Genomic DNA, 27,319 nt, shown 5'->3' on the forward strand with positions numbered 1-27,319 from the left:
AAGATCCGACCTTGTTTGTGGCGTTTTGAGTAGGATCACCAGAGATTGAATTGCGTGAGCTTCACCCTCTTCCAGACTGAACTATCATGGCTGGTGTTTGGTTTGGATTAGAGGAGATTAATGACCACCACCCCTGGCTTAATCACTTATAGCCTTGCCATTGAATGAATCTCTCATTGTTAAAGTAGTCAGTAAGAAGTATTAATCTGGAAGAACAAGCATCTCCAAGACCTTAACTGATTTCTTACTCTTGTTTCTACGTCAATTCTTTATTGCTTTCGTTATTGTTTTGTTTATGTGCCTACAATAAGAACAATCAACTTTCTATTCGCTTGACTAAGATCTGCAGGATAACTACAGCTTGCTCAATCCGACAATTCTTGTGGGATCGACCTTCACTCACCTGAGTTATTACTTGGACGACCCGATGCACTTGCCGGTTTAGTTGTTCGAGTTTTATTTTCGCGTACCAAGTTTTCGGCGCCATTGCCGGGGATTGTTCGTGATTGACAAACTAACAGTTGTCTTGCTCCTTAGATCAGGTACTTTTACTTGTTTTTCTTTTTGTGTCTTTATTTCTTTTTGAAAAGCCGTTTTCAAAACTTTTTATCTTTAGTTATCTTTTCTTTTGTTTGAGTCTTTTGTCAATTCTTAAATTTGGTGTCCCTGTAGTTCTTGTGTGTTTTTCTTTTTCTTGAATTTTCGTAAATTATTCTTGCTTTTCTTTCTTGGTGTTCAAACTTTTCCTTCGATTTTTCTTTCTTTGATCTTAAAAGTTTTTAAGTTTGGTGTCTTTTAGTGGTTTTCCTTTCAATTTTTCAAAAATTAGTGTCTTTGATTTTAAAATTTTTAAGTTTGGTGTCCATCTAGTGTTGTTCTTTTCTTTTTAATTTTTAATTTTTCGAAAATTTTAATTTTGGTGTCTTGATTAGAAATATTGTTTTTCTTGTTAATCTTTTCTATTTTAAATTCTTTATCTTATCTTTTTCTTTAATTTCAAAATTTTGTTATCTTATCTTTCTTTTTAATTTCAAATTTTAAAAATTTAGTATTTGGTTAGTTCTTCTTTCTTTAAAATTTGAATTTCAAAATCTTTCTTTGTCTCTCTTTTTAATTTCAAAATTTTTCAAAATCAACTCTTCCATCTTAATTTTTTTTAAAATCTTATCTTATCTTATTTGACTTTTTGTTTCCAAATTTAAATTTTAAAATCTTTGATTGACTCTTTCTTTTTAAATCTCAAAAATTTTGAAAATCAAATCTTTTATTTTATTTTCAAATATTATTAGTTAGTTATTTGTTTGTTTTATTTTAATTTTAAAAGTTTGGTGTCTCTTTATTTCTTCTTTCCCTCTCCTCTTTTTTGAAAATCTCCTACCACTTTCTCTCTTTTCTTTTTTGAAAATTCTTTTACACTATATCTCTCTTTATTTTCGAAAATTCTGTTAATCAAAAGACACCTTTATTTTTCTTTTCTCTTCACCTATCTCTCTGATGAACGAAAATTGTGTGTCGGTAAACAATTTCACAAATGAATTCTTGTTGCAAGTATAGTTCTAAACCAACAAACAATTCCTCAAACAAAAATTTGTTTGTCACAAGTACAAACCCCAATAAAAATAAAAACCGAAGTATTCAAACCTCGGGTCGTCTCTCAAAGAATTGCAGGGAAGTGTTCTTATTATTGGTCATGGATAGTATACTTTGGGGTTTTGGATAAAGGACAAGAAATATGAATAACAAGAAAGTAAAAGAAACTCAAATGATAAAAGGTCTTGGCAAGGGTTTATGGTTAAGGATCTTTATCCTTGTTACTAATCACAACATGATAGTTGCAAGGATCAATCTCATTAAGTCATCCTCTAACAAGTGAAGGAAAGTTAAATGAGCTACACCAATCCTAAACCATATGTCCTAGCCACCTCACTAATTAACTTAGTAGAAGCTAGAGTCAATGGACACCAATTATCAAGACTTGTACATTAGCAACTCAATTTCACCTAAGTTACCATCCCAAGCTAAGAACACAAAATTCTACTCGAACATCCTTCCAAGCATTTAATCAAACAATTGGAAGGCTCAAAAGGAAAGCAAGGTAAAATTGCAAGAAATTTAAATCTATAACTACCAAAAGCAAGAAATTAACAACAACAACTCAAATCAACAATAAAAGAAATCAAACATAAATTGCATTAAAGGAAAATAAAAGAAACAAGAGTGCATTAACAACAAAGTAAACAAATACAAGGAATGAAATACTAAACTAGGAAAGTGAAGGTAGAGGAACAAGAAATTGGAAAGGTAAAGTAAATCAAAGCATGAATTAAACCTAGATCTAAGAAATCCTAATCTACATCTAACCTAATTCTAGAGAGAAGATAGAGCTTCTCTCTCTAGAAACTAACTAAAGCATGATGAAAACTAAACTATGTGCTCCCCCTGACTCCTCTTGAATTCTGCATGTAATAGGCTTAGAAAATGAGTTAGATCTAGGCCTGGAAAGCTCAGAAATCGCCCCCAGCGTTTTTACTTTAATGAGGTCACGTGCGAGCTGCGACGTGTACGCATGGGTCATGCGTACGCGTCGATTGACATTTTTACTTCCCACGCGTACGCATCATGTCGCGCATACGCGTCGCCATGCGACTTCATATCCATGCGTGCGCGTGTGTTACGTGTGCGCGTCAATATATGCACTCCAAATCCTTGATTTTCCATGAATTCTCCACTTTGCATGCTTTTCTCTTCACTCCTTTGATCCATTCCTAGCTTTTTCAACCTGAATTCACTAACAAACACATCAAGGCATCTAGTGGAATTAAAGGTGAATTAAAATTAGCAAATTAAAGGCCTAAAAAGCATGTTTTCATACTTAAGCACAAATTATGGGAGAATTACAAAACCATGCTATTTTATTGAATAAATGTGAGAAAAGTTGATGAAATCCACTCAATTCAGCATAAAATGCACCTCAAAATAGTGGTGTTTCAAATCTCCCCACACTTAAACCAAGCATGTCCTCATGCTAAACCAAGAAAGAGACAAAGGGTACTATTATTTATTAAATGTAAACTACTAAATGCAACCTACCTACATGTAACTATTTAAATGAATGCAATTGCTTGGTCAAAATAAATCAATTTCCAAGAAAGCATATATAAGCATAAGGGTTAAAGGTATTAACAACCAAGCCAAACCCACAATTGAATTGAGTTATTAAAAGATTTTATAAACTTGCGAGAAAAGAGATGATCATGGGTGAAAACATTTAATTGAGCAATCGAACCCTCACCAGATGTGTATCCGCTCTAGTCACTCAAGTGTTTAGGGTTGATTCACTCAGTTCTTCCCTAATCATGCTTTCCAAGATTTATTTTTCATCTAACAATCAACAATTATTTCATGCATGCATACAATTATCATGAGGACTTTATGATGCAAATGCGTAAGTCGGCCAATTAAGAAGTCAATATAAAAAAAAAACAACATTACGAGTATAGTTCTTAACCAGCTAAAATCTACCTCATCAATTTAGAAAGGTTGTCACAAAAGTTTAGAATAAAAATACTGGGAGTATAAGCCCCAGGTCGTCTCCCAACGAGTTGCTAAAAAGGGTGCTAAGTTATTAATCAGGAGTTTCTGGGTAATTTTGAATTTGGGCAATGGGCAAATAAATAATTGTAAATTAAAGCAGTGAAAATTAAAAGAGATTTATAATATTCTAAATAAAAGCCTTGACTGGGGGAATGATTAATTGGAAGTTCTAACCTTGTTGGAATTTTCTCAAGTGTAGTATAAAGAGGTCGTTATTTTCACTTAGTTAACCCTTACTAAATAAAGGAAAGTCAAGTGATTGAGCTAACTCTTATTCACAAATCCTAGTCCTCTCCCTTGGGAAGGTCTAGCGTTAGTAAATACAGAATTAGCCAACAACTTCCAATTTAACTAATCACTTGAGCATACCAACTCAAGTGTCTCTTCTTAATCAACCCCATGTGAAGTAGGGAATCTACTCCATTGACATGGATATCATCTTCGTTATTGGGAGTTTGGAATAGAAAAGAGACATGATAAATTAAATAGAATAGGAATTGAAAATTAATTAAAAGTAAAAGTAATCCTTTGCATTAACAATCCATGAAAATAATCCAATTGTAACTCTAAACAAGAATTAAGAATATGGAATAAATAAAAGAGTAAGGAAACAAACTAGAATAGTATCTTCAACGGAGGTGATGACTCTTCAATATCCAAAGCAAAAGCAATAAACTAATAAACTATGAATGTAAAAGAAAACCTAGAGGAAGAGTAATTTTCTCTAGATTTAGATCTAAAAACCTAAAACTATGCTAATGAGAATGTCTGTTAAGTCTCTGCACATTTTCTGACTTTAGTCTGTGTTTCTGGGCCAGAAACTGGATCAAAACTCGGCCCGAAATTGCCCCCAGCATTTTCTGTTATTTATGCAGATCGCGTATGTCACGCGTATGAGTCAATCACTCCTGCGCGTCATTTGGAGAATTTCCTTGTCATGCGTACGCGTCAGGCACGAGCACGCGTCGCAGCAAATTTCTCCATATCGTGCGCTCGCGTGAGCCATGCGTGCGCGTTGATGCTCGCTGGTTATCTCCTTAGTTTCTTGTGTTCCTTCCATTTTTGCAAGATTCCTCTCCATTTTCTAAGCCATTCCTGCCCTATAAAGCCTGAAACACTTAACACACGGATCACGGCATCGAATGGTATAAAGGAGAATTAAAATACATAAATTAAGGATCTCTAGGAAGCTAGTGTTCAATCATAGAACAAAACTAGGAAGGGATTGTAAAATCATGCAAATCATATGAATAAGTGGGTAAAGACTTGATGAAACCACTCAATTAAACACAAGATAAACCATAAAATAGTGGTTTATCAACCTCCCCACACTTAAACATTAGCATGTCCTCATGCTTAGTTCAAGGAGATAAAATAAATGAGTAGGGAAAAGTAAGACTCATGCAATGCCATGCAATGCAACCTATGTATGAATGCAACTATATGCTAAGATGATTTTGCCTACTTGGTTTAAAAATAAATAAGTTCTTCAAGACAAAAATAAATCAAATATCACTAATTAAAATCATACAGTAAAAATAAGTAGACTTGTAAGAACACAGATCATGAAAGCAGAGAACATAGAATCAAGCATTGAACCCTCACTGATAGTGTATGTACACTCTAATCACTCAAGTGTATAGGGTAATCACTCTAGTCTTCTCTAGTTATGCTTTCTAAACCTTGTTCTTCACCTAACCAATCAACAAGTATTTAATGTACCAATGCAAACATCATGAGATCTTTTCAAGGTTGTAATGGGGCTAAGGTAAAGGTGAGGGTATATATATGGCTAAGTGAGCTATAAATTGAATCCTTGATCAACCTAAGCTTTCACCTATACATACACTCTTTATACTTTTAAATTCATGCCTAGCTACCCAAAATTCTCACTTTTACATTACATACTCATGCATCAACTCTTCTTTTAATTTGTATCACACATGCATTGATCTTTTATTAAAATTAACTTAGCATTGGGGTAATTTTGTCCCCTTATTTATTTACTTGTTTATTTAATTGAATATTTTTGGATTTCTTTTTTTTGAAAGCATAAAAAAATAAACATAACATTATCAATGCACATGGATTTTTAATTTTTCTGGTCTTACATGAGTAGGTACCCAATTTCCTAATATTTTATCATTTAAGCATTGTACACTTTCATTAACCCAAGTTCCCACAGTTTTTCCCACACTTAGTTGATACACAATCTCTATCTTAAGCTAACCAAATATTCAATTTGGGTATTTAATTATTATTCTGCTTAAGGCTAGTGATGTGGTAAAATATCGAACAAATGAGAATTTAAAAAGGCTCAAAGTAGCTAACAAAGGTAATTGGAAGGGTAGGCTATTTGGGGTAAGTGAGTTAATAATCAAATAATGGCCTTAATCATATGCATGCATATAACACATTAAACATTGGACATATAGGATGGAACAAAATATAGATTACAATCATAGAGAAGAAAAACACACAAGAATAAAATATTATGGTTAAATAATGTAACCATGTAATTAAGCTCAAGTCTCACAGGTTGTGTGTTCTAACTTTAAACCATGTTCCAATTTACAGTCTTCAAACAAATTTAGCGCAAAAGTTTAATTTGAATTAGTGAAATTTTTCAAAAATATAGAGTCTTAAAAAGAAACTTATTATTTTTCAACCAAATAGAGCATGCATGCAAATACTTATTACTATGCAATCGATCCTATCCTAAACAAAAGAAAAATAAATAATTTATTGGTGCTAAGAAAGAGAAATTACCTCCAGAAGTCAGGTACTGACCGACCTCCCCAAACTTAAAGCTTGGCACCGTCCTCGGTGCCATCAGTCAGGAACAAAGGGGGGCTGGTAGCAACATCTCCACAATCGGGACCATCATGGCTCCCTGTGCTGGTAAATGAAGTGGAGTCTGGGGTGTCTGGGTCTTCTTCAGGTGGGTGGTTACCAACAAGTAGCTCCTTGAGGTATGTAAATCGGCGCTTGTGACGGCGCTCTCTTTGCTTTTCCTGCCGTTCAAGTCGGTCTAACCTCTCAAGTATCTGATGGAGCAGTTGGTTTGTTGAAGGTGCTTGTGATGTGGAGGGAGAAGGAATATCTCCGGCCGGTTCTGCAGTCCGGCTAGTAGTGGCTGCTGGAGGTCTGATATACTTCCCGTTAGGGACGTACTGATCATCCCGTGGAATCATGGTCCCAGTGTCCCTAGCTCTGTAGGAGACTCAGGCTGCTGAGACTAGATTTGAAACCAAGGCGGGAAAAGGTAGATTGCCTGCAATCTGTCCGTGTTTCATAGCATGCCGGATGTGTCTTGGTAAATTGAGAGGCTGGTCTGTAAGGATACACCAGAGTAGGACAGCCATATCTGCAGTGAAGGAGGACTCGTGAGTGCTCGAAAAGACGTAATGGGACATAATCTGTGCCCATACTCGAGCCTCCAAGGTGAGTGCCAAAGCCAATATGCCCTTAGGTCGGGATCGATGGTATCTATAGATCTATCTGCTGCTAGGTTGTGCTATAACTCTGAGAATAGTGTCCCAGTCAAATTGGTATGTCTGGCACTTGAAAGAGACTTTTTGGAATGCGTCCAATCCTTCTGGAGCAGGGGGAAGATCTAAAGCTTGCTGAATAGCCTCTTCAGTTATGGGGACTTGCTTCTGACAGACATAGACAGACTGCATGGTTGGCATGTGAAAATTAGAGTAGAATTCGACTACCCATGAAAGATTGACCTGCTGTGGCTATCTCCGTAGGAATCTCCATTGTCTATGTTCAATGTGGGGCTCAACATACTCAACAATGTGGGTAGGGAGGATGAGTAGGTGCTCATTGTTGTAGTTCCTTTCAGCCAAGATGGGGAACATCTGCTCACAGTAGCGGTTAGTGAACCGCGCAGTGTCCTTTGCTGGAAAGGCTTTCTCTTTTTCATCGACCTTGATAATCCTCTTGACTCGCTTTGTTGAGGGCTTTACTGCTGTTAAGGATTAGAGCTAAGGGTTAGAGCAAGGAAGGGACGGTACAAGTGATAATCAATGCTAAGGTAAAGAAGGATGTCGTTAACACATGGCCGCGACTACATGTGATTAGTTCATCCATGGAAATATAGCAAGTGCATATTATGGCAATTAGATGCAAGATATTTATTGGTATTCTGGCAAAGGCATAAGTAGCATAGATCAAGCATTAATTGCCCAATTTGATTATCAAGTGTTTCAAACTAACAATCTGTTTGTATTGACAATTATATTCAATCAATAAAATATAAAAAAGAATTTTGTGAAAAAAAACAGGCATTAGAGTGGAAGAATAGAATAATTTAAAAATGCACAATGCCATACGAGCTTTTTCACAAACACTTAGCATCCATGGTAAATATGTTATGGAGACTATGAAATTTGAACATGCAAGCAACCCTAAGAATTAATATTAATTGTCAAACAATTCCTTTTAATAATCCACAAGCAAAATATAGAAGAAAACAGTCACCCAATAAAATTTCTAACACCAAGTAATATAATGCAAAAAGAAAGAAAAAGAAAACATAGATAATGAAGGTAAAAAGGAAAAAGAAGAAGAAAATAGAAATTAAAGTAATAATGGAAAAGTAAAAGGGGAAGAAGAAAAGAAAAAAACCTTGATGAAGAGGGTGAAGAGAGAAAGAAGAGAGGAAAACGTAAGAAAGAATAAAGGAGAAAGAAGGGAGAAGAAAGAATTAAGAAGGAGGAAGAAAGAATTAGGATTAGGGAAGAAAAGATAGGAATTCTGGTGCTGATCTGGATAAACTGTGCAGCGCATGTGACGCGAACGCGTGGAGCACGTGGACGCGCGGTTTGCGCTATTTTCAAGTGATGCGTACACATGGGTAACGCGTACGCGTGAAATGAATTGTGCCGTTGGCGCGAGAGCAGCCTCGCGTACGCACAACTCTCTGTTTCATACGCACATTGCCCAAATGTAGGGTGACGCGTGCGCGTGAGGGACGCGCACGCGTGAATGGCCTGTTTTGTAAAAATGACGCGTACGCGTGGGTGACGCGTACGCGTGATGGGTTTTGTGCTTCCAGCACCATTCCAGCCCCACTTCATCATAACCCTCTGCCATACACCCCTTTACGTCGATTTTACAGGGTCACGCGTGCGCGTGGGTGACGCGCACGTGTGGGAGGCTGATTTTTCAAGTGACGCGGACGCGTCAGGGACGCGTACACGTGGGCGTATTTGTGCCTAAGGCACGCCTTCAGCCACACTCCCGCATAACTCTCTGCTCACTACAAGAAAAAAGGCCTATGGCCACGCTTTTTTCTTGCCACGCTTCAAAAGCGTGGCCAAAAGTGGTCAATGGCCACACTTTTATGAGGGTGGCAATAGATTAGAGATTTGGCCACTTTTTTATTGCCACGCTTCATAAGCGTGGCGAAAAGTATCAACGGCCACGCTTTTGTATGGGTGGCAATTGGTTAGAGAAACGGCCACGCTTTTTTTTGCCACGCTTCAAAAGCGTGGCCATAGAGAGAAACAAGGACGTTTTGAAAGCGTGGCGACAGGGTTTCATTACGGCCACGCTTACGAAGCGTGGCCATATCCCAGTACTCTTTTGGCACGCTTTAAAAGCGTGGCCAAAAGGTTCTTTTCTGCCACGCTTCAAAAGCGTGGCCGTAGAGCAAAACAGTGACGTTTTAAAAGCGTGGCGAGAGGGGCTCCAACCCATTGACCCTAACCCGGCCCCTGACCCGGCTCCCAACCCGGTCCCCAACCCAAATACACTAACCCTAATCACTCGAAACCCTAACCCTGGAAGAGCGCCTCCCATTACCCTCGCACTTCGTCCTGAACCCTTCGCCCTTCGCCCTTAGCCTTCGTCACTCGAAACCGCTCATCGAATCCGCTTATCGCACTGTTAATCTTCGTCACTCGCCCTTATCCCTTCACCCTTCTTCATCTTGTTAATCTTCATCTTCGTCTTCCGCTCATCGAATCCGCTCATCGCACTGTCTCCTACCTCGGTGACCTTATGGCCTCCTTCAATTCAAAGATGTCCGTACTCTCTCTCTCTCTTTCATAAACTCTTCCTCACTTCAATTCTCTCTTTGATCGCCGTTTCGTTTACTAGCTTTTGATAATTAGGTTTTTCTTTACTTTCCTTCGTTTTTGATTGTTATTTGAAAGATGATTTGCGTGTGCTTGTTGATCTGAGGAAGCTGTAGTTCCTGTTTGAGAATGACTTTTGCTTCACTCTCATCTTGCTCAATTCGCTTATCTCTCACTTGATTCCTTTGAACTTATTCTGTCGTATTCGTGAGACTCGGTAGATTACTGGATTTCAGTATCCTGCTAGGCTTCTTTAATTATAGCTAATTAAGTGGCAAACATAGTCTTTGTGAATAAAATTTTTTACTTCAGAATTCGTTAGCAACTGGAATGTAGGTATCGATCATAGTTTTGACATAAAGGTTGAACAGTTTGTGTGTGTGTGTGTGATCAAGTTAAAAGGATTGTGCAGAATAGTTAGGGTAAAATTTGCTATTGTAGATAGTAGTGAATCAAGTAATCGTGTTTTTAAGTTTCTCTAAATTGAAGCATAATGTGTTCTTTTGAATCTTTTCTTTCAGCTCAATGCAGAGAAGAGCCCTTTTCAGTGGACTTATGCGACTCAGGTGTGTTTGTTTGCTGCTTTCTTAAGCCACTGCTTCTTGAAAACGCTTTGTTTGTGGTGAATGTTGATGAAAAAAGAAAAAATAATAAAGGAGAAATTGTTAATTCCAATAGTTGTTTAAAAAGATGTTGTTAATTATGGCCTATTGAACTGGCATTCTCTTCATTGCCATTTGACTTCTCTACAAAACCCTTTGGACATGAATTAGCAATCACCTGACCCAAGCCAACCATTCATTAAGTACTGCTGTGACTTTATGTTGAAAGTTTGATCGTATTGTTTTGATTATCAAGCAAAGGATCGAAGTATTGATTATATGTTTTGGGATTTGTTGGGATAACTATTTGTGCTTAATTATTTGTTGCCGAGGTATGATCCACGTTTTCTCATAGGTTTCTTATGCCATTTCTTGAAGAATGTCACAAAACGACCGCCCGGAGGCGCCGTCCCCGGCGACAGCGGCAAACGGCTCCGCGGCGGTGAAGGAGGAGAATCCAGCTGCGTGGGCGTTGGTTTCTTCGAGCAAGGCTGAGGCTGAATCCGAACAAGGAGCACAAAGCGGAGGAGTACGAAGACTTGCAATTGATGTACTGCCCAGCGGTTTTCACCGAGCTGGAGAGGTACCTTCCACCGAACATGCTCAATGTGCGACGAACACAAGGTATATGCCCCGCGCAGCGTAGACCAGAGTATGGTGCCTCTTTCTTTCTTTCTTTCTTTCTTTCTTTCTTTTAAGTTTTTTTATTTTTCAGTTAATTTTCAGTTGAGGCTGGTAAATTGCAGAATAGTAAACCTTAGGATTCCTTACAACGAACAGATTTCTCCAACTGAAATTTGCAGTGCGCTTGGATCTAATCAACTTCTTCCGAGAATTTATATCGCTTTTGTGTTGTTGGTCGGAATTCTTCTGTTTAGTTCTCTTTTTGTGAACGTGTCTTTAATCTGGTCGTGTTTGGAAGCCCCTTCTTTCACTGGTAATTTCTTTTTCTTTTTAGTCCGTACACACATACACACACTAACCAAAGAAGTAAAAATTATGTGTTGCTCCGAGCTGAGTTAATTTCTGTCTTCGTCATAATCATTTTACTTTGTTTACTCATTTGTGCAAAGGGGTTATGTTTAATTGTTTTGCACTTATCTTCCATTTGATGAGATTTATATGAATACTTTATTTGTTAACCTTTTATCATAAAGTTTGGAGAGACACACTTGGATTATTGTTGCACAACAAATTTTATTATGTGAAAGATGTTCTTTTGAAATTGGAGTTGTGATCTGATCCTTTATTTTAGCAAATCTAGTTTTTCACCTTGTTAGGATGCACCCACCAGATACCATGACATCCAATCCAAGCATTGGTGTAGGGGAAGATTAGTATGAGTCGTCATATATGAAAGTTTACTTTGACAGGCTTTTCAGTTGAGGCTGTTGTGGTCAAGATCAAGCAACACACAAAGATTGTGTTTGTTTGACAATGGATATTTGGTTGCTGAGATTTTGCATTTGATAGATACATATTTGGCTGCTATAAATTATTTTAACATTTCTGATCTTGTTTATATATTTTATATTGACTGCTTGGGTGATTCCTTACAATGAACAGATTTTTCCAACTGAAATTCGCAGTGCGCTTGGATCTGTTAATCAACTTTTTATATGTATTGGGATTCTTGCAGCATTAGTAGCCGGTTTGCCTCTTGTTCCAGCAGTTTGCCACATCAATGGAAGATTTGGAACCCTTACGACTGTTCCAATACACCATATGGTTAGTCTTATGAGATCTCTTCTTACAAGCTTTTATAGTGTGCGATCAATTAGTCTTTTCACAATTCCATCACAAGATTGTTAAGAGATTTGGAACCCTTTCTTTTTATCTTTTCGTCAACCTTCCTTCCTTTCTTGTTGAATAAGAGGAGATAGATTGATGTAGTTTTTTTTATTTAGCAGATATGAATACTTTTCAAATGGTTTTGAATATTTTAAGAGATGGTTAAGTTCGAGTTAGCTATAGATACTATCATTTTAAATTTGCTTGATCTGGTAAATTTTGTGGTTGAATGTATATTAAAGAGAGATTTGAGATGACAATTCATATATCATATCACAGAAAAACGTTTCATTTTTATCAACTCATGATTAATTATTAAATGGGTCAACATCCTTAAGCTTGCTTTGTTATATGCTTATTAAAATGGAGTTCTGTAAAACCATTTAATTTCTTTATTTTTTTGGGGGATTAGGACTCGAGGTTATTAAAAATGAAGATTTTGTTCCATGCTTTTTCTTTATTTATTACTGAAATGAAAGTTTCTTTCTTCTGGTGTTAAATGACCCAAAATGAATAAGTTCTTTTTAGCTGGAAGGCAAAATTCTAATAAGTTATTTTCCTTCTCTTCTCTTTTGGCCTCAGATCTTTTCTTGTTTTTACCGAGACTTCCTCCTTGTCATGGTTTTGGAGATTGCAGGAGGAGTCATGGATTAACTTGCAAGCCCTATAAGTCCAGTTTTAGAAGAGAGATAAATTGAAATCCTTTAAAAATATTTGAGGTAAAATTAAAACTTGATATAGTTTTACTCTCTCTTGATTAGTGACTACTGTAATACTATAGGGTAATTTCTGACTATCTAGATTGCATTTGCACCCGTGTAGTGGAGACACTTCTCCCATTTGTATTACCATGTTGCAGTTATGAACATAACTTTTCTTGTTAATGAGTTGGTTTGAAATCTATAGTTTTGTACAGAATTAGTCATGTTTTTTGGTTCAGGGTTTCTTTAATAATTGAAAATTATGGATCAGATAGTTTTGCATTATATTCTTGATTATTTAGAGTTCACGTATGACTTTCTCCAATCATATGATATCTAAATATTTCTTTGCTTTTGCATTGATGCATTTATTCTTATAGAGCTGCTCATGTTTATTCGGAAGCTAGGAGGGTGCATGCTTTCAATGACGTTATGTCATCAAATCTAAGGTGAGATCGAATCCTTGTTCTTTTATTAGTGTTTCATTTTCTGTGCTCTTCATTTTCTATTTGAGTGAACATTTTTATTTTAATGTATTAATAGTACATGAATAGTTGACTCAAGCTTCCTGTACAGTCTAAACCCCAAGCAATATTATATATATATACTTGATTTTCTGTTTGATTTCTCAAGCTTTCTGTTTCATATGCTGATTCCTTTCATGATTTGTTAATGTTGGACACTAGATTTCTCAACCAAGTAAATGTGCAATGCAGGTTTAGTCACACAAAATTCTAAATCAACTGGATATGGGTTGCGGGGTCAGTATGGGTGGTGGTCAACTGGATATATTCTAAGATCTATATATGATCTTGCTTGCTTAGAGGATGAAGTTGATTTCCTTACAGCTCAATCAGAGCAAGACTGACTGAAAAGGAATAATGTCAAATTCTGGCATGTTTTTTGATCAAAGGAAATCAAATTGGCTTTCCTTGTTGGAGGAGGACTTCAGGTAATAATGCTTGTTTCCTTTTCTTTTATTCTTTAATCTTTTTTTAAAGTTTTTTTACAAGATAACACATGTTTTGGTTTGCGTCTTTGAGTAATAAGCTAAAAGAAAATAAAGCTAGTGTTGCCTAGAATGGAAAGTGAAGCTTCAAAATAATTTATCAATTTTGTATTTGGTTTTGCCATCTTTTGCAGGTAAAAAAGTTCACAAATATTTCCGAAACAATTATGTATGATCTAAGGGAAGAAAGTTTAAGAGGGCTAGAGGAAAGAAGAATAGCAAAGGACTTAGGATTTAAGTTGTATTATTTCTGTATTTTTCTTCCGTTTTTAGTTTTAGAATTTGAACTCGAGATTTATTTTGTATTGGAGTATTAGTTTTTTAATGTATAAAACAATTATAGCAAAAATTATATATGTCACTAATTATTATTTGATTTGTCTTGTAATAAAAATTGCATATTATATTTATAAGTTTGATAATAAAAAAGAAATGAAAAATTTATATTTTATATTGATGAAGGTAAAAATTAGAAAAAGGATTTTTTTTTTAAATTTTATAAGGCTATTGCCATGCTTTTAAAGCGTGGCCGTATCTCTGGTTATGGCCACGCTTTAAAAGCGTGGCCATATCTCGCTATCGCCACGCTTCAAAAGCGTGGCCATATCTCTCTCTATTGCCATGCTTTGAAAGCGTGGCCATATCTCTCTATCGCCACGCTTCAAAAGCGTGGCCATATCTCCTACATACGGCCACGCTTTAAAGGGTGGCCATTTGTAAAAAGCGTGGCAAAAGAAAAAGCGTGGCGGTAGGTCACCAAAAGCGTGGCAATAGAGCAACCGCCACGCTTACATACGCCACCCTTTCAAAAGCGTGGCGGTAGCTCAAAAAGCATGGCAAAAAGCTATCGCCACGCTTTTTTCAGCTTTTCGCCACGCTTTAAAAGCGTGGCAATAGAGCTGTTTTCTTGTAGTGGCTTCTTTTCTTAATTGTTTCGAATGCACATATGATGCGAACGCATCTGTGACGCTTGCGTGTCTGGTACACGAAAATTACTTCACACTATGTAATTCGGCACAACTAACCAGCAAGTGCACTGGGTCGTCCAAGTAATACCTTACGTGAGTAAGGGTTGAATCCCACGGAGATTGTTGGCTTGAAGCAATCTATGGTTACCTTGTAACTCTTAGTCAGGAAAACAATTCACTTATCAAAATGAATTACGAGGAATAAAAGAGCATGAAATAAATACTTGTTATGCAGTAAATGAGAGTATGTTGGAGTTTTGGAGATGCTTTGTCTTTTGAATCTCTGCTTTCTCCCTATTTTCTTCTTCACGCACGCACATCCCTCCTATGGCAAGCTGTGTGTTGGTGGATTACCGTTGTCAATGCCTACCATCCTTCCTCTCAGTGAAAATGGTCCAGGTGCGCTGTCACCGCACGGCTAATCATCTGTAGGTTCTCGATCATACCGGAATAGGATTTACTATCCTTTTGCGTCTGTCACTACGCCCAGCACTCGCGAGTTTGAAGCTCGTCACAGTCATCCAATCCCAGAATCCTACTCAGAATATCACAGACAAGGTTTAGACTTTCCAGATTCTCAAGGATGCTGCCAATGGATTCTAGCTTATACCACGGAGATTCTGATTAAGGAATCTAAGAGATACTCATTCAATCTGATATAGAATAGAGGTGGTTGTTAAACACACGTTCATGGATTGAGGAAGGTGATGAGTGTCACGGATCATCACCTTCTCTAAAATTAAGCACGAATGAACATCTTAGATAGGAACACGCATGTTTGAATGGAAAACAGAAATAGTTGCATTAATTCATCAAAACACAGCAGAGCTCCTCACCCCCAACAATGGAGTTTAGAGACTCATGCCATCAGAGATTATAAAGTTCAGATCTAAAATGTCATCAGATACAAAATAAATCTCTAAAAGATGTTTAAATACTAAACTAGTAACCTAGGTTTACAGAAAATGAGTAAACTATGATAGATAGTGCAGAAATCCACTTCTGGGGCCCACTTGGTGTGTGCTGGGGCTGAGACTAAAGCTTCTCACGTGCCTGGGCTGTTTTGGGCGTTCAACGCCAGGCTGTAACCTGTTTCTGGCATTGAACTCCAACTTGTAACGTGTTTCTGGCGCTGGACGCCAGACTGCAACATGGAACTGGCGTTGAACGCCAGTTTACGTCATATATCCTTGAGAAAAGTATGGACTATTATATATTGCTGGAAAGCCCCGGATGTCTACTTTCCAACGCAATTGGAAGCGCGTCAATTGAACTCTTGTAGCTCCAGAAATTTCATTCCGCGTGCAGAGAGGTCAGGATCCAACAGCATCAGCAGTCCTTTTTCAGCCTGATTTAGATTTTTGCTCAGCTCCCTCAATTTTAGCCAGAAAATACCTGAAATTACAGGGAAACACACAAACTCATAGTAAAGTCCAGAAATATGAATTTTGCCTAGAAAATAATGAAAATAAACTAAAAACTAACTAAAAGATACTAAAAACTATATGAAATTAACCCCAAAAAGCGTATAAAATATCCGCTCATCACAACACCAAACTTAAACTGTTGCTTGTCCCCAAGCAACTAGACAAATAAAATAAAATACAAATAAGTCAAGAAGCAATAATATCTCAGAGTTTTTGAGTGAAGCTCAGATTCTAATTAAATGAGCGGGACTAGTAGCTTTTTGCTTCCGAACAATTTTGGCATCTCACTTTATCCATTGAAGCTCAGAATGATTGGCATCTATAGGAACTTAGAATTCAGATAGTGTTATTGATTCTCCTAGTTCAGTATGTTGATTCTTGAACACAGCTACTTTTATGAGTCTTGGCCGTGGCCCTAAGCACTTTGTTTTCTAGTATTACCACCGGATACATAAATGCCACAGACACATAATTGGGAGAACCTTTTCAGATTATGACTCAGCTTTGCTAAAGTCCCCAATTAGAGGTGTCCAGGGTTCTTAAGCACACTCTTTTTTTTTCTTTGGACCTTGACTTTAACCGCTCAGTCTCAAGTTTTCACTTGACACCTTCACGCCACAAGCACATGGTTAGGGACAGCTTGGTTTAGCCGCTTAGACCAGGATTTGATTCCCTTAGGCCCTCCTATCAACTGATGCTCAAAGCCTTGGATCCTTTTTATTACCCTTGCCTTTTGGTTTTAAGGGCTATTGGTTTTTTCTGCTTGCCTTTTTTTATTTTTTTTATTTTTTTTATTGCAAGCTTTGTATTCACTGCTTTTTCTTGCTTCAAGAATCATTTTTATGATTTTTCAGATTATCAATAATATGTCTCATGTTCATTATTCTTTCAAGAGCCAACATATTTAACATTCAAGAATATCAAATTCCAAAGACATATGCTCTGTTCAGGCATTCATTCAGAAGGCAGAAAGCACTGCCACCACATGTAAATAATTAGAATTTCTTGTATTAAAAACTCGAAAAATATTGCCTCCTTATCCTAAAGAAAATCTTCTATTTTATTCATGTTTAATGATGATGAGAAAAATAAATTATAGCTTAATTGGAGATAAAATAACTACTAATTACTACTATAACTACTAAGGTAAAACTCAAATAAGAACAATTATCACAGAGTTAAGGCTAAGATTAGGGCTCAACAACCTTGAGTTTGGGATGTGGATGTTCCTCTAGTCTGTGGAGTGCTTGGTCCTTCAAGAGATAACTTCTAACGCTTCAGTTCCTTTAAGTCACGCCCTTGCTCTTCATGTTCCCTGAGCAGTTTGCAGAGCATACTGTTTTGATTTTGCTGTTCTTCCTTTATTTGGTCCATAGATTCTTGCAACTTGGTAACAGATGCTTCAAGCTATTCCCAATATTCAAATTGAGGGACTTCTGGGAGGAATTCTTGTGCCCTCCTCTTGGTGGGGTCATCCTGCATTTGTTGTTTTTCCATTGTGATTTTAGTGATTGGTTGCTCCACTGAGATATACTCTGTTATTCCCATCTTTACTCCAGCATCTTTGCAGAGCATAGATATTAAGCTTGGATAAGCCAACATGGCATCCTTGGAGTTCTTGTTAGCAAGTATGTAAAATTCTGATGGGATCAATTGATGAACTTATACTTCTTTTCCCAACATAATTCAATGGATCATCACTGCTCTTTTAACAGTGACTTCAGAACGGTTGCTTGTGGACAATATAGAACGCCCAATAAAGTCCAGCCAACCTCTGGCGACTGGTTTGAGATCTTCTCTCTTGAGTTGATTTGGGACACCCTTGCTGCTGGTGGTCCACCTGGCTCCAGGGATGCATATATCCTCTAGAATCTTATCCAGGCCCTTGTTTATTCTCATTATTCTCCTATTGAAGGACTCTGGGTCATCTTTCAGCTGAGGTAGCTTAAAGATCTCCCTGATTTTGTCAGGGTGGATGTGAACAATCTTTCCTCTAACCAAAGTTCGATAGTCATAGAAGGCAGTTCCAGATATTCTCTGCCTGTCTGTTTGCCATAGATTAGCGTAAAATTCCTGAACCATATTCCTTCCCACTTTCGTTTCAAGATTAGCTAGGACTTCCCAGTTCCTGTTTCGAATCTGCTCTTGGATCTCCGGATATTCATCTTCTTTCAGATTGAACTTGACTTCCGGGATCACTGATCTTAGACTCATTATTTTGTAGTAATGGTCTGAATGTTCTTTGGTTAAGAACCTCCCTTGATTCCAAAGTGGTTTTGGAATGCTTTCTTTCTTGCCTCTTAGAGTGGGTTGTTTTCCTTTAGGAGCCATGATCTTAGTGGGTATGGTTTAGTGATCACGGATAAACACACCAAACTTAGAGGTTTGCTTGTCCTCAAGCAAAAGAAAAGAAAGGAGATGGGTAGAAGGAGAGCTTGTGTCGAATGGTGGATGAGAGGGAGGGGGCGAATGTGGTTTTAAAAAGGGAGGTGGTGGGATTTTCGAAAATATTAAAAAGATAAGATAGAAGATATGATTTAAAAAAATATGATATGAAAATATGTGATTTAAAATTGAAAAGATATGAAAGACATTTGAAAAAGATAAATTTGGATTTTGAAAAGGATAATGTGGAGATTTGAAAAAGATATTGATGAGTTGAAAAGATTTTAGAAGGAAAAGAGATAGATTTGTTTTGGAAAATTTGAAAAAGAGTTGGATTGGATTGAAAAAGAATTTGTGTTTATGGATTAAGATACATTTGATATTTTTAACATGTTTATGCAAGAAATCATGAATTGAAACATGAAAATTAAAATTAAAATGAAAAATATGAAGTAAAAACGAATTTACCTCATCCCTACCATCCTGGCGTTAAACGCCCAAACGCTGAATGTTTTGGGCGTTTAACGCCCAATTGCTGCTTCTCCTGGGCGTTCAACGCCCAGCTGTTGCTTCTTTCTGGCGTTGAACGCCAGGAACTCCTTTGTCACTGGGCGTTTTTCTGAACGCCCAAGACGCTGTAAATCTGGCGTTAAACGCCCAGAAGGAGCTTCTTTCTGGTGTTCAACGCCCAGAAGATGCTTCTTTCTGGCGTTTAACGCCCAGATAGCTATCCTTACTGGCGTTCAACGCCCAGTGGATGCTTCTTTTGGGCGTTGAACGCCCAATTATGCCTCTTACTGGCGTTTTCTTGCCAGTGAGCTCTTTTTCTCTGTTTTGTGTGCTGAATCCTTCTGTAACCCTGTAAACTTATGCAATTGACTCTTTACCTTAGTATCAATGAACTTTATATAAACAAATAAAATCAAGAATAGGGAAAAATGCTAGAGGAAGTGATGCCAATGGCTGGGTTGCCTCCTAGCAAGCGCTTCTTTATTGTCTTTAGCTGGACCTTGCTGAGCTTTTTAATCTAGCCTCAGCCTTGAGCATTCTTGCTCAACATTACCTTCAAGATAATGCTTGATTCTCTGTCCATTAACAATGAACTTCCTATCAGAGTCAATGTCTTGAAGCTCCACATAACCATATGGTGATACACTTGTAATCACATATGGTCCCCTCCACCGGGACTTCAGTTTCCCGGGAAATAGCCTGAGCCTAGAGTTAAACAACAGAACCTTTTGTCCTGGTTCAAAGATTCTAGAAGATAGCTTTCTGTCATGCCATCTTTTTTATTTCTCTTTATAAAGCTTGGCATTTTCGAAAGCAGTGAATCTGAATTCCTCTAGCTCATTCAGCTGGAGCAATCTTTTTTCTCCAACTAGTTTGGCATCAAAGTTTAGGAATCTGGTTGCCCAGTAGGCCTTATGTTCCAGTTCCACGGGCAGGTGACAAGCCTTACCATACACAAGTTGGTACGGAGAGGTCCCTATAGGAGTCTTGAATGCTGTTCTGTAAGCCCACAGAGCATCATCCAAGCTTCGTGCCCAATCCTTTCTACGGGTACTTACAGTCCGTTCCAGGATTCTTTTTAGTTCTTTGTTAGAAACTTCAGCTTGCCCATTTGTCTGTGGATGATATGAAGTCGCCACCTTGTGGCAAATCCCATACCGGACCATGGCGGAGTAAAGCTGTTTGTTGTAGAAGTGAGTGCCCCCATCACTGATTAGTACCCTAGGGACACCAAATCTGCTGAATATATGTTTCTGGAGGAACTTCAGTACTGTTTTAGTATCATTGGTGGGTGTGGCAATGGCCTCTACCCATTTTGATACATAGTCAACTGCCACCAGAATAAAAGTTTTTGAGTATGATGGTGGGAAAGGCCCCATGAAATCAATTCCCCATACATCAAACAACTCAATCTCCAAGATTCCTTGTTGAGGCATGGCGTAACTATGAGGCAAATTACCAGCTCTCTGGCAACTGTCACAGTTACGTACAAACTCTCAGGAATCTCTGTAGAGTGTAGGCCAGTAGAAACCACATTGGAGGACCTTGGTGGCTGTTCGCTCACCTCCGAAATAGCCTCCATATTGTGATCCATGGCAATGCCATAGGATCCTCTGTGCTTCTTCTCTAGGCACACACCTACGGATTATTCCGTCTGCACATCTCTTAAAGAGATAGGGTTCATCCCACAAGTAGTACTTTGCATCAGAAATTAATTTTTTCTTTTGTTGCCTGCTGTACGCCTTGGGTATGAACCTTGCAGCTTTATAGTTTGCAATGTCTGCAAACCATGGTGTTTCCTGAATGGCGAACAACTGCTCATCCGGAAAGGTTTCAGAGATTTCAATAGAGGGAGAGGGCGCCCCTTCTACTGGCTCTATTCGGGCCAGATGATCAGCCACTTGGTTTTCTGTCCCTTTTCTGTCTCTTATTTCTATATCAAACTCTTGCAGAAGCAATACCCATCTTATAAGCCTGGGTTTTGAATCCTACTTTGTAAGTAGATATTTAAGAGCAGCATGGTCAGTGTACACAATCACTTTTGATCCTATTAAGTATGATCTAAACTTGTCAATGGCATAGACCACTGCAAGCAATTCCTTTTCTGTGGTTGTGTAATTTTTCTGGGCATCATTTAAAACACGGCTAGCATAATAAATGACATGCAGAAGTTTGTCATGCCTCTGCCCCAGTACTGCAGCAATGGTGTGATCACTGGCATCACACATTAATTCGAATGGCAATGTCCAGTCTAGTGCAGAGATAACTGGTGCTGTGACCAGCTTAGCTTTCAAATGGCGTGTCAGCAGCTAGCAGATTGCTTAGAGGTTTTATAATTTTTGAAAATCCTTTATAAACCTCCTGTAGAATCCTGCATGCCCCAGAAAGCTTCTGATTGCCTTAACATTGGCAGGTGGTGGTAATTTTTCAATTACCTCTATTTTATCTTGATCCACCTCTATTCCCTTGTTTGAAATTTTATGCCCTGTCATGCCTCCCTTTTTTGGGACAACTTGGACAGGGCTCACCCAGGGGCTATCAGAAATAGGATAAATAATCCCAGCCTCCAGTAATTTGGTGACCTCTTTCTGCACCACTTCCTTTATGGCTGGATTTAGCCACCTCTGTGCTTGAACCACTGGCTTAGCATTATCCTCCAATAAGATCTTGTGCATGCATCTAGCTGGGCTTATGCCCTCAAGGTCACTTATGGACCACCCAAGAGCTGTCTTGTGTGTCCTTAGCACTTGAATTAGTGCTTCCTCTTCCTGTGGATTTAAAGCAGAGCTTATGATCACTGGAAAAGTATCACCTTCTCCCAGAAATGCATATTTCAGGGATGGTGGTAATGGTTTGAGCTCGGGTTTAGGAGGTTTTTCCTCTTCCTGAGGAAAATTCAGAGACTCTTTCAATTCCTCTGAATCCTTTAGATCAGGTGGAACATCTTTAAAGATGTTTTCCAGCTCTGATTCGAGACTCTCAGCCATGTTGATCTCTTCCACCAAAGAGTCAATAAGATTAACTTTCATGCAGTCTTTTGGTGTGTTTGGATGCTGCATGGCATTGACAGCATTCAACTTAAACTCATCCTCATTGACTCTCAGGGTTATTTCTCCCTGTTGAACATCAATGAGAGTTCGTCCAGTTGCTAGGAAAGGTCTTCCTAGAATGAAAGTAGCACTCTTGTACTACTCCATCTCCAGCACTACAAAGTCAGTGGGAAAGGCGAATGGCCCAACCCTGACAATCATGTCCTCAATCACGCCTGATGGGTATTTAATGGAGCCATCAGCAAGTTGGAGACATATCCGGATTGGTTTAACTTCTTCAGTTAAACCAAGCTTTCTGATAGTGGATGCAGGTATTAGGTTGATGCTTGCTCCAAGATCACATAAGGCTGTCTTGGTGCAGTTACCCTCTAATATGCATGGTATCAGAAAGCTTCCGGGATCTTTAAGCTTTTCAGGAAAGCTTTTCAGAATGACTGCACTGCATTCTTCAGTGAGGATAACTCTTTCAGTTTCTCTCAAATCCTTCTTATGACTTCAGATCTCTTTCATGAACTTGGCATAAGAAGGTATTTGCTCAAGTGCCTCTGCAAACGGAATCTTTATTTCAAGAGTCCTGAGATAATCTGCAAAGCGAGCAAATTGCTTATCCTGCTCCTCTTGGCGGAGTTTTTGAGGATAAGGTATCTTGGCTTTATATTCCTCAATCTTGGTTGCTGTAGGTTTATTTCCTACAAAAGTGGTTGAAGAAGCCTTTTTAGAGGGGTTGTCATCAGCACTTGTGTGTGTCTGATCCCTCACTGGCAATTGAGTGCCAGGGTTGGAAGCTGGAGTGACGTTAGACGCCAACTCTTTATCTGTTCCTGGAGTCTGAACGCCAGAACTGTGCTTCCTTTGGGCGTTCAACGCCAGTTCTTTGCTTGTTTCTGGCGTTGAACGCCAGTCCTGAGCATGGTTTGGACGTTCAGCACCAGCCTTCCACCTAATTTCTAGCGTTTTAGCGCCAGAATCATTTTTCCCCGAGCTCTTACTGTCCTCAGATGGAATTTGGGTAGTTTGCTCATTTCTTGGCTTCCTGCTGCCTTGAGGTGGGGTATTTAATGTTTTTCCACTTCTTAATTGAACTGCTTGGTATTCTTCTGTTATTTGTTTTGATAGCTGCTGCTTTGTTTGCTTTAATTGTTCTTCCATATTTATATTAGCCATCCATGTCTCTTGTAGTCCCTCCTTGAATTTGGCTAACTATTTTGTTAGAAAATCCAATTGCTGATTGAATTCAGTAGCTTGTTCAGCAAGACTGAGTTCAGTAGTCACTGTTTTAGCCTCTTCTTTCATGGAAGGGTCACTGCTTAGGTACAGATGCTGATTTCTGGCAATTGTATCAATGAGCTCTTGAGCTTCTTCAATTATCTTTCTCATGTGGATAGATCCACCAGTTGAGTAATCTAGAGAAAGTTGAGCCCTTTCTGTAAGCCCATAATAGAAGATGTCTAGCTGAACCCACTCTGAAAACATTTCAGAGGGGCATTTTCTTAGCATCTCTCTGTATCTCTCCCAGGCATCATAAAGAGATTCATTATCTCCTTGTTTAAAGCCTTGGATGTCCAGCCTTAGCTGTGTCATCCATTTTGGAGGAAAGCATTGATTCAGGAATTTTTCTGTCAGCTGTTTCCATGTCTTTATGCTAGCCTTAGGTTGGTTATTTAACCACCTCTTAGCTTGGTCTTTTACAGCAAATGGGAATAGTAATAATCTGTAGACATCCTGATCTACTTCCTTATCATGTACTGTGTCAGCAATTTGTAAAAACTATGCCAAAAACTCTGTAGACCGGAATACTGGCAACTTTGCTACACCATGATAATGAGCTGAGGATTCAACTCAAAGCTACTGACTCCAATGAAGGGTATACTGATACTACTCCCATATGAAGCAGTAGTGGGGTTAGCATATGACCCCAGAGTCCTTCTGGACTGTTCATTTCCACTTAGATCCATGATGGAAAAAGGGAGATGATGTAAAATAAAAAATATATTTTGAAACTAAAATAAATTAAAATAAAATAAATAAAAATGGATGAAGATTTTCAAAAAATGGAGAGAGAGAAAAAAATGGTTAGGAAGTTTTGAAAAAGATAAGATTGAGAGGATTTGATTGGAAAAGATAAGATTTGAAAAAAGATTTTAAATTTTGAAAAAAAAATCTAAATTTTAAAAGTAAATTTCGAAAATTTGCTTTAAAATAGAGAGAAAAGATATTTTTGAATTTAAAGAGGAAAGAGAAAAACAATAAGATATCACAAGATTTTAAATTTTTAGATCTAATGCTCCTTGTTTTCGAAAATTTTGGAGGAAAAACACCAAGGAACAACAAACTTAAAAATTTTAAGATCAAGACACAAGGAAAACTCAAGAACACTTTGAAGACTCACATGAACACAAGAACATGAAGAAAGAACACCAAACTTAAAATTTTTAGAAAACCAAACTAAAATTTTCGAAAATTATAGAAAGATTAACAAGAAAACACCAAACTTAAAGTTTGGCACAAGATTAAATCAAGAAAAATTATTTTTGAAAAAGATTTTTAATAGAACCGGTGCCCAATCATCAAGAACATAAACCAATGCTCTAGCCAATTGAGCTGTAAATGTAACACTTATTTTGAAGAAGTATTTTTTTTATAACTAAGAATGAAATATTTTTTTTTGAAACGAATATAAAAGACTCTGACCCAAAAGATAAAATTTTCCTAATCTAAGCAACAAGATTCACCGTCAGTTGTTCAAACTTGAACAATCCCCGGCAATGGCGCCAAAAACTTGGTGCACGAAAATTACTTCACACTATGTAATTCCGCACAACTAACCAGCAAGTGCACTGGGTTGTCCAAGTAATACCTTACGTGAGTAAGGGTCGAATCCCACGGAGATTGTTGGCTTGAAGCAATCTATGGTTACCTTGTAACTCTTAGTCAGGAAAACAATTCACTTATCAAATTGAATTACGAGGAATAAAAGAGCATGAAATAAATACTTGTTATGCAGTGAATGAGAGTATGTTGGAGTTTTGGAGATGCTTTGTCTTTTGAATCTCTGCTTTCTCCCTATTTTCTTCTTCACACACGCACGTCCCTCCTATGGCAAGCTGTGTGTTGGTGGATTACCATTGTCAATGGCTACCATCCTTCCTCTCAGTGAAAATGGTCCAGGTGCGCTATCAACGCATGACTAATCATCTGTAGGTTCTCGATCATACCGGAATAGGATTTACTATCCTTTTGCGTTTGTCACTACGCCCAGCACTCGCGAGTTTGAAGCTCGTCACAGTCATCCAATCCAGAATCCTACTCAGAATACCACAGACAAGGTTTAGACTTTCCAGATTCTCAAGGATGCTGCCAATGGATTCTAGCTTATACCACGGAGATTATGATTAAGAAATCTAAGAGATACTCATTCAATCTGATATAGAACGGAGGTGGTTGTCAAACACACGTTCATGGATTGAGGAAGGTGATGAGTGTCACGAATCATCACCTTCTCTAAAATTAAGCGTGAATGAACATCTTAGATAGGAACACGCATGTTTGAATGGAAAACAGAAATAGTTGCATTAATTCATCAAAACACAGCAGAGCTCCTCACCCCCAACAATGGAGTTTAGAGACTCATGCCATCAGAGATTACAAAGTTCAGATCTAAAATGTCATCAGATACAAAATAAATCTCTAAAAGTTGTTTAAATACTAAACTAGTAACCTAGGTTTACAGAAAATGAGTAAACTATGATAGATAGTGCAGAAATCCACTTCTGGGGCCCACTTGGTGTGTGCTGGGGCTGAGACTAAAGCTTCTTACGTGCCTGGGCTGTTTTGGGCGTTCAATGCCAGGCTGTAACCTGTTTCTGGCGTTGAACTCCAACTTGTAACGTGTTTCTGGCGCTGGACGCCAGACTGCAACATGGAACTGGCGTTGAACGCCAGTTTACGTCATCTATCCTTGAGCAAAGTATGGACTATTATATATTTCTGGAAAGCCCTGGATATCTACTTTCCAACGCAATTGGAAGCGCATCAATTGAACTCTTGTAGCTCCAGAAATTCCATTCCGAGTGCAGAGAGGTCAAGATCCAACAGCATCAGCAGTCCTTTTTCAGCCTGAATCAGATTTTTGCTCAGCTCCCTCAATTTCAGCCAGAAAATACCTGAAATTATAGAAAAACACACAAACTCATAGTAAAGTCCAGAAATATGAATTTTGCCTAGAAGCTAATGAAAATAAACTAAAAACTAACTAAAACATACTAAAAACTATATGAAATTAACCCCAAAAAGCGTATAAAATATCCGTTCATCAGTGTCAGGTGCATTTTTTTTTTTGCAGAATGCAAATGCAAATGCAGACTATATGCAGAGATTATGAGAAGAGTCACTAAGAAAAATAAAGTGGAATAAAATAAAACAAAACTAAGACTGAAACGGAACGATCATACCATGGTGGGTTGTCTCCCACCTAGCACTTTGCTTTTACGTTCTTAAGTTGGACGATCTTCAGGCTCATTCTGCTTCTGTTGGTGGGTCTTACAAGAGGAAGACCTCTAGTTCTTTATGATCCTTCATCTTCTCACCATGATAAAGCTTTAGGTGATGTCCATTGACCTTAATGAATTTGGAGCTAGAAGGATGACGCAGGTGAAAAACTCTGTATGGCTCTGCCGTTTCTACTCTGTAGGGACCTTCCCATCTTGATCTCAGCTTGCCTGGCATAAGCCTCAGTTTAGAGTTATAAAGAAAAACTAACTCCCCTGATCTAAACTCTCTCCTTTTTATGTGCTTGTCATGGACAGCCTTCATCTTCTCTTTGTATCGCCTGGAGTTGTCATATGCTTCTAGGCGAAGGTTCTCTAATTCTGCTAGTTGCAGCTTCCTTTCAGCACCAGCTTCCTCAAAATTCATGTTGCATTCCCTTACAGCCCAGAAAGCCTTGTGTTCCACCTCTACTGGAAGGTGGCAAGCCTTTCCATACACTAAGCGGAAGGGGCTCATCCCGATGGGTGTCTTGTACACTGTTTGATATGCCCTGAGCGCATCTTGTAGCTTGGCACTCTAGTCCTTCCTATGAGGCTTTACTATCTTCTCCAGAATACACGTTATTTCTCTGTTAGATACCTCTACTGGCCCATTGATCTGGGAATGGTAAGCTGTTGCTACTTTGTGAATAATTCAATGCTTCTT

At 38.1% G+C, this 27,319-nt stretch overlaps 1 long non-coding RNA gene across 2 annotated transcripts; it reads left to right on the forward strand.

Annotated features, from left to right (window-relative positions):
* On the forward strand, positions 9,380-13,584 carry LOC110264241. 2 transcript variants are annotated; one of them, XR_002350010.1, is made up of 6 exons: positions 9,380-9,629; positions 10,205-10,249; positions 10,641-11,222; positions 11,925-12,013; positions 13,158-13,226; positions 13,494-13,584. It is a non-coding gene; the product is annotated as an uncharacterized LOC110264241 (long non-coding RNA). The 2 variants fall into 2 exon arrangements; XR_002350011.1 differs by having other exon boundaries at positions 10,664-11,222.

This window comes from Arachis ipaensis, chromosome B07 (genome assembly GCF_000816755.2).
Source record: "Arachis ipaensis cultivar K30076 chromosome B07, Araip1.1, whole genome shotgun sequence".
NCBI classification, from domain to species: domain Eukaryota; kingdom Viridiplantae; phylum Streptophyta; class Magnoliopsida; order Fabales; family Fabaceae; genus Arachis; species Arachis ipaensis.